We start from the raw sequence: 7680 nt of genomic DNA, 5'->3' as shown, positions 1-7680 counted from the left end.
ACGATTCATTTATTGTTGGAAATTTTTGTAATTAAGGAAATAAATTACTTTGAAGGGAGATAAGTAAGGGGGGGGAATATACAAGTATTATTTATGTAAAAGCGTGGTTTAAAGCTCCGTGTCCGATAAGCGCTCCAGCTCAAGATTTAGATTTCTTGAAAAAGTTAATTAATCATAAAAATATTAATGAAAAAATTTCAAATGCTACTGTTCAACATTTTTGCGACATTTATGGTATCTGACAGAAAGACTTGCTGCTGTATGTCATTTTTCGATTCTAGTATTAGTTTAGAAGTTAAAAAAAAAATGGTAAATGCGATCAAAAAAGAACAGAACAAAATTTGTGATAAAATAACTGATGTCTTTGGAACAAATCGTGTCGAGTTGATTTTTAGATAATATTATTCTTTTTTCATCAATTTTGTTCTCTGCGTTTACCATTTTTTTTAACTTCTAAACTAATACTAGAATCGAAAAATGACATAGCAGCACGTTTTTTTGTCAAATACCATAAATGTCGCAAAAATGTTGATACAGTAGCATTTGAAATTTTTTTATTAATATATTTATAATTAATTAACTTTTTTAAGAAATCTGTCTTGAGCTGGAGCGCTTATTGGACAAGGAGCTTTAAACCACGCTTTTACATAAATAATACTTGTATATCCCCCCCCCCCTACTTATCTCCCTTCAAAGTAATTTATTTCTTTAATTATAAAAATTTTGAACAATAAATGCCTAAAATTGCTTATTTCGATTTTTCGTTAAATTTTCATGACACAATAAATATATGAATTTTTGACTTTAAAAAATAGAACCAGGCATGATTTTGTAGGAAATTTAATGCCCTTCAAGAATCCGCCGTCAAAAAATTTTTATCTCAAGCGGTTCAAAAGTTATATTCTTTTTGATGAAAAAAGATTTTTTACGTGTTATTTAAATGGGAAACTTTGAATGCTCACCGACACCTTTCAAAATTGAGCTAAAAATCCTGCCTTGCAGGGAAATTCTTTTTTCGATATATAGGTTCATTTTCACCCATAAATTCGATAGGTTATTTTTTTTGGCTCACCCTAATGTACATACATATACATATACGCGTTTTCATTTCTCCTGTTTAGTCTTACTCTACGTTCCATACTTCTTTATGCTCTTATGATATTAATATCTATATATGTCGTAGACAGATCGTGAAATTAGACAGTTCGCGAACTGTCTAAGCATTTCTAGACAGTTCATGAACTGCAGCCAGATCGTGTAATGTTCGATCAGTTACACGAAGTGGCTAAAATTTTTAGACAGTTCATGAAATGTAATTAGGCCTTAGACAGATCGTGTAATGTTCCAAAATTACATGATATGTCTAAATTTTTTAGATAGTTCATGAAATGTCTAATAGCTGTTTTGCCGATCGTGAAATATCTAGGAACAACGGATTTCTAAAAAGGAAACAACTACAAAAAGATAAGATATTAGTTGTAGCAGCCAATGTCAATTATTTAAAGAATAAAATTTCATTTTTTATTTATTCAAAGAACTGAGAGCCAGCTGGAACAAGATTTTCGGGCCGAAACCACCCTTTTATGATCCCGTTTCGAACCTCCACCTGATTTACTTCTTCTTTTTGATCTGTGATGACACATACAATGTTCTGGGGATCACTTGGACCACGATCGACTTTTGGTACTGCAAGAAGCACGCAGTCACTAATTTTAGCATAGTAATTGTCTAAATTGAAATAAAAATTATCGCTGTGGTTATAACTTGAAGTACTGCCCTGACTATCCATCGTGTATAATAAATTACAAAAATCTATTCGAATTAATTCAATTTAATTAAAAAAAATTAAAAAAAAAAATCAACATATAATACACAATCACAGTATAATTATTATGGTAAGCGCGCATGAAACTGTGTGTTGTTGAGCGTGGAATTTGACTTGATTTAATTAAGGTATTTATTTGCTTCACAAATATTTCACGATCGGCAAAACAGCTATTAGACATTTCATGAACCGTCTAAAAAATTTAGACATATCGTGTAATTTTGGAACATTACACGATCTGTCTAAGGCCTAATTGCATTTTATGAACTGTCTAAAAATTTTAGCCACTTCGTGTAACTGATCGACCATTACACGATCTGGCTGCAGTTCATGAACTGTCTAGAAGTGCTTAGACGGTTCACGAACTGTCTAATTTCACGATCTGTCTACGACATATACAAACATATGTACAGATTTGGTCCCCTTGCCAAGGACACGCCACGATTTTATGAGATAAATTTTGGTGTTATGTATATTGTACATGTTCATGTATATATACATTATAGTTTTGTCGAGTTTCGTACCGCGTACGAGTGTTGACACCTACTCTTCTAGCTGTTCAAGAGAGTTGGAAGTAAATTTACAGTGTTATGATGTACATACTTTTGCATATAATATAATATGGATAGATGCATGTGTTTATGACGTTAAATTCACCCAAGTTAATTCGTTTTTAGTGACGCTGGGTGATAAATTCGGTGTATAAGTAGACTTTTGCTGAAAATATTTGCTGTGTGCTGGCTGAACTTAATATGGAATAAAAGTATTTTAATTAAATTTTGTTCGTTCAGAATTTTTATTTCTTTATTTACATTTTTTCGCTTACGTTTAATTTGAACTTTTTGCACCACAGAAGATCTAATTAAAAATTGAAAATATATGTTAAATTGAACACTCTAAAACATAAAATTTGTTGGAAAGTTAGGTGTACTTAACGTGACAATTTTCATTGATGATAAAAGCTTTAGTGTTTTATGGCATTCTTTAATAGTTAATGTTAAATTTATGCTTTGGAAATAAGTCATCTGCTAATGGGTTCACGTTGATATTTAAATTATTACAATAGAACAAAGTAAATTTAAGATAATACGTTCATTATAGGTAAGTGGTTCGACTGAATAATTCCAAATTTAATCAAGGATCGATGTCATGTCAGGAATAGGTGTATTCATATAAATTAGAATCTCTAAAACTCTATCATTAATAGTTTTGATTATTTGACAATACAATTCATTTATTCCCATAAAAATATACAAAACTAAGTATATTTATCTTATAGAGGTAAAATAATCTAGTTGTAAATTGGTTGAAAAAAACAACAACGTAATGACTATTTGTATTATAATTAATTTCTTATAATTAACTTAACTAATACAAAAGTATTCATTTTCAATGATTAGCACTTTTTAAAGTGATAATTGTAAATTGCATCAAATTTTGAGTTATCGGTAGTTAATCAGCGACAAAAATTTAAAGAGTTCATTGAATATTCAAGGTGAAAAACACTTGCATTAAAAAATTCATCACCTATCAAGTAACATTGAACGAATTACGAGAAAGATAACCGAACGTCGGTAAAGCAAAAGTTTCGAACCTTTTGGGATTGCAGTTTCAAACTAACCGTCATGATAGCAACGTCGCAGTGGATTAAAGGTATCGCTCAACTATTCCAAAACTAAATTTACAAATTACGGGATTAAATTGCGACACGCAAGAATATCCGATACTGGTAACCAATTTTATATAAATTTTTAAGCTCCATCGGTTTCGATTACTGCATGCATATTTGTTTAAATTGTCTGCTTTTGTATGATTACTATAGTTTTGATTTGATGGTTTTGATACTGAGTCGTCTCTGAATTCTTTAGTAAAAAAAGTGTTTGTTTTATTTTATATAAAATTTATATTCATTGTTGATAATAAAAGAAGATTTAAATTGCATAGCGAGTAAGATTGAATCGAAATAATGAGAGCGAACGAAACGAGGATGCAAGAACGAGAAAATATAAAAGTATAATTCAACTAACGGAAATGAAAAATATCAGCAAGAGTGGACCATGAATACTATTGTTGTAAATATGATAACCAATTCCGTAAAGAATTGGAATTAGAATTATACTGTTTAATAATTGAATTTATATAAAAATTTCATGAAAATTTATTCAATATAATTATATACTAAGCTAAAGAAAAAGAAGCTTCAATCTAAATAACAGTTAATTAAATTTCTCTTTAATTCATTTACATTGAGACAAATCAGAAGCGTTAGATAAAAAAAATTGATCACAACAAACGGAAATATTTGTTGTGAAATATGTTATTTAACCTCGATTAACTTCTTCTATTGTGATTTGTGTTTGATGGAATATGTGTCAGCTACAATAAACAACGCCTGATTAAAATGGAAGCCATAAAAATTGTTTTCCAACTTTAATGAATAAAGTTTATGCTACGATGTGATGTTATTGTATATTCAAATTATCTACTTCGGATGGAAAAAAAGAGTCTACTCGGACTCAGCTACAAGAATAAATAAAGTTAATAAAAAATTAGTGCAATTGTGAATGAGGTTTTATTTTACGATTTGTTTTTTTTTTATTTTGTTGGAAAACTGTTTTTTTTTTTTTTTTTTTAAATGTCGCCGTGCCTTGTATACTTGCGTCTATAAAAATTCTCTTGGAAAATCCAATTAGCGGAGCGATAATTGAAACTGAGCAGCATGAACGAATTGGAGTGAGAAGCCACATTATGATGATTACGGATGTTCTCTTATTTCCTTACACTTAAAACTTTAAAAAGAAAAGTTTGTCTATTAATTATCAGATTATTCAATTTGTTTCTCATTATTTTTCGTGCTCTTGTTCCTGTTCTAATTCTTGCAGATTTGGTTACATAAAAACATTTAATCATCGAATTATCAACACTAATTGTGCTTTAATATCTTTATTTACGATTCAGTCTTGCTTTGGGGTGTGCTCGTGCACGTAAATAGTCAGTGTCTTTTAAATGAATCACCAGAAAGTAGACGAGAAAATGGTTACGTGTGCAGTTGCCGTATAATTCGTTTCCTCGTAATACGCCCACCACTGAAACGAAGATGCTTCGCAGACCCGTGATTACAGCACGAATTACAGTACAACGCTCTGCTAGAGAGTTCATCCAAGCTTAAGTCGAGAGCGTCAGAAGTAAAGGTGTCAGATGACTTTTGCTAATCTACACGATTTAACACCACCCGAAGAAAGAAACTAATGTAAGAGCATCGATTTTTCCGAAGTCAAATAACAACGCAATAAATTACTAAACAAATCTCAGGGAAATATATTGCCGAAGAAATATCGTTTGGAAAAACAAATATTTATCATAAATATAACCATTTTTTATCAGAAATCGTTTTTTTTTGTTTATAAAATTGCAGAATTTATATTGTTTAATGTTTTAGTACTCAAAGTTTTCATTTCTTAATTCAAACTACACTGAAAAAAAAAAATAAATTGATTAGAGACGAAAATTTTTGAATCAAGTAAAATTTATTTAAACCAAGAAAATTTTTTATTTGAAACAACAAAACTCTTCAATAGTATTTTACGTACTAGGCCAGTAAAGTAAGAAATGTCTCAGATCACATGTAATTGATCACAAACATGTGATCTGAGGCTTTCTTATTTACTGGCCAAGGTCAGTACACTATTTTTCTGTTCTACAGAGCCAGAAAGCGGCAATTTCGTTTAGCGCAGCGACCCGAAAGTTGGCCCTTTCTGACTGGAAGACAGAAAAATGATTTTCTTGCTTCAAAAGTTTATTTTAAATGGAATTTACTTCAAATTTTTCACAGTAGAAATCGAATAATAATTATCAAAAAGTGGGAAGATTTATCCGTTATCTCGAAAAGTTTCAAACCTATTTAATTCCTAAAAAATAATCAGTAATTTCTTTCTTTCATGATCATTCTGGCGCATATAAGATATAATAATACACAGAGTACAGTAAAGTATCTCTAAAAATCCCTACACATTATTATTATAAAATTGGTCACATTAAACATTTTGATAACTATCTACAAGTTGATTTTCATTATTCCTGACCTTTTTAGCGGCTATAAAATTTAATACGATATAATAAAAGCTGTAATTGATTTTTTTTCGCTGTAAGCGTTCAATCTAAAAACCCTAGTATAAATTCGGGTCTTTATACAACTAGTAGTTACATTTAATAGATCCAACCGCTCCTATATTAGCTCAAATTTCGCTCATAAAAAAACTTTAATATCCTATTGAAAAAAGCAAGTTGTAGTTAACAAACAGTAGGAATAAAATAGCTTTAATTTTTTTTCCCATTTCAATTGTTATCCATTTTTTCATTTCCGAATATCCAATCTCTCTGCAGGGAATAAATCTTAACAGATTCAAATAAAGCTTTTTTAGCGGAGCTTAGTTATAAAAATCCCTCCTTGAGCTTCAGATTACAAAATAAATTAGTGATTCATGAGACAAATATACACGCGCTTTAATTACGGCCGCGTATGAAAACGACAAAAGGCACAGCAGGGTGGATTTCATATTATTCCGAATAGCTTTTGTTTGTTGTACTGCCACCGCAATGATGAAATACCTTATCCGCTTTGCTATTAGCTGTTTGAGCATTTTGCCTCTCTAGCTTTTCTATATTTTACCTTTCTCTCATTTACTGTTAAACACTGTCGGTCTGTTTTCGTCACACCAGTATTAACCGTTATTATTATATGCACTGTGCTGTATATTATATACTATGTACTGGTATAACCAACCCTACTGGTCGGGTCTTTATCCGTATATTTGAGTGTAATTCTAGTAATGAAAACCTCCAGCGCGAGAAATACAACAAGCTAAACTAAACTTTTACCGGAAACTACTGCGCAAAACCGCGATTCCACGATTATTGCAATCGCGCCCCGTCACCACTAACACCAACACTCTATGTGCCAGATAGCTGTGTACACTATCCATTTCACCAGAGAGGCTTTTAAAAATTCACAGTGTATGAGCCGAGATACACAACACGCTAAAGTTTCCGTAATCATTGCATGAGAGGGTTAATGTTTTCCTGGTTTTCTATTTTTATTTCAATATTTTTTAAGCACTTGTTAATCTTACATGATACACTACACTAAAAAAAAAAATCGAGACAAAAGGATGTATGCATTTAAATAAAGGAAAATTATATTTTTAGTCTTGACCACTAGCGCCAAGTCGCTACCACAAATTTATTACTTTTATCAAGAAGAATTTAAAACTAGTTTTTGTTAAGAATTCTTTCATAAATTGCTACAAATTTATTTGAATATAGTGACGTTTCGTATCCATTTATTGAGACTTTAATTATTTGAGACATAAATTAGGTAGAAAAGTTTTTGAACAAAAAACTTGTTCTTGATTTGAATGAATTTCACTTGATCCGATAATTTTTCCACTTGATTCAAAATAATCAAGCACTTTAGAATGATTTTCTTGATTCAGGAATTTTTCTTTTTTAATCAAATTATTTTTTCACCAGTGTACATGGTCCTCCAATTAATGATACTCCATTAAATTAAATTAAAAAAAAAATTGGCTAATTGAATCACAATATTATAATTATTTTTAATTTAATTGAATAGTTGGCTAATTGTCTTCATCATATTTTGTAATATTATTTCGTCCATTATTGAGAATAGCACTATCTACATTTATGCATTGTTATGTTTTACGAAATTTAACATTATTTATTCCCAATACCCGTGATTCTATTTGAATCGTTTATTTGAGAAACCCCATAAGTCATATGAAAATCCCATATGACGTATGGGATTTCTCAAATAAACGATTCATTTATCGAAAAAT

The sequence above is a fragment of the Cotesia glomerata genome, linkage group LG1, assembly GCF_020080835.1.
Source record: "Cotesia glomerata isolate CgM1 linkage group LG1, MPM_Cglom_v2.3, whole genome shotgun sequence".
Classification (NCBI taxonomy): Eukaryota; Metazoa; Arthropoda; class Insecta; order Hymenoptera; family Braconidae; genus Cotesia; species Cotesia glomerata.
The sequence above is the reverse complement of the archived record's forward strand: the minus strand, read 5'-3'. Positions refer to the sequence as shown.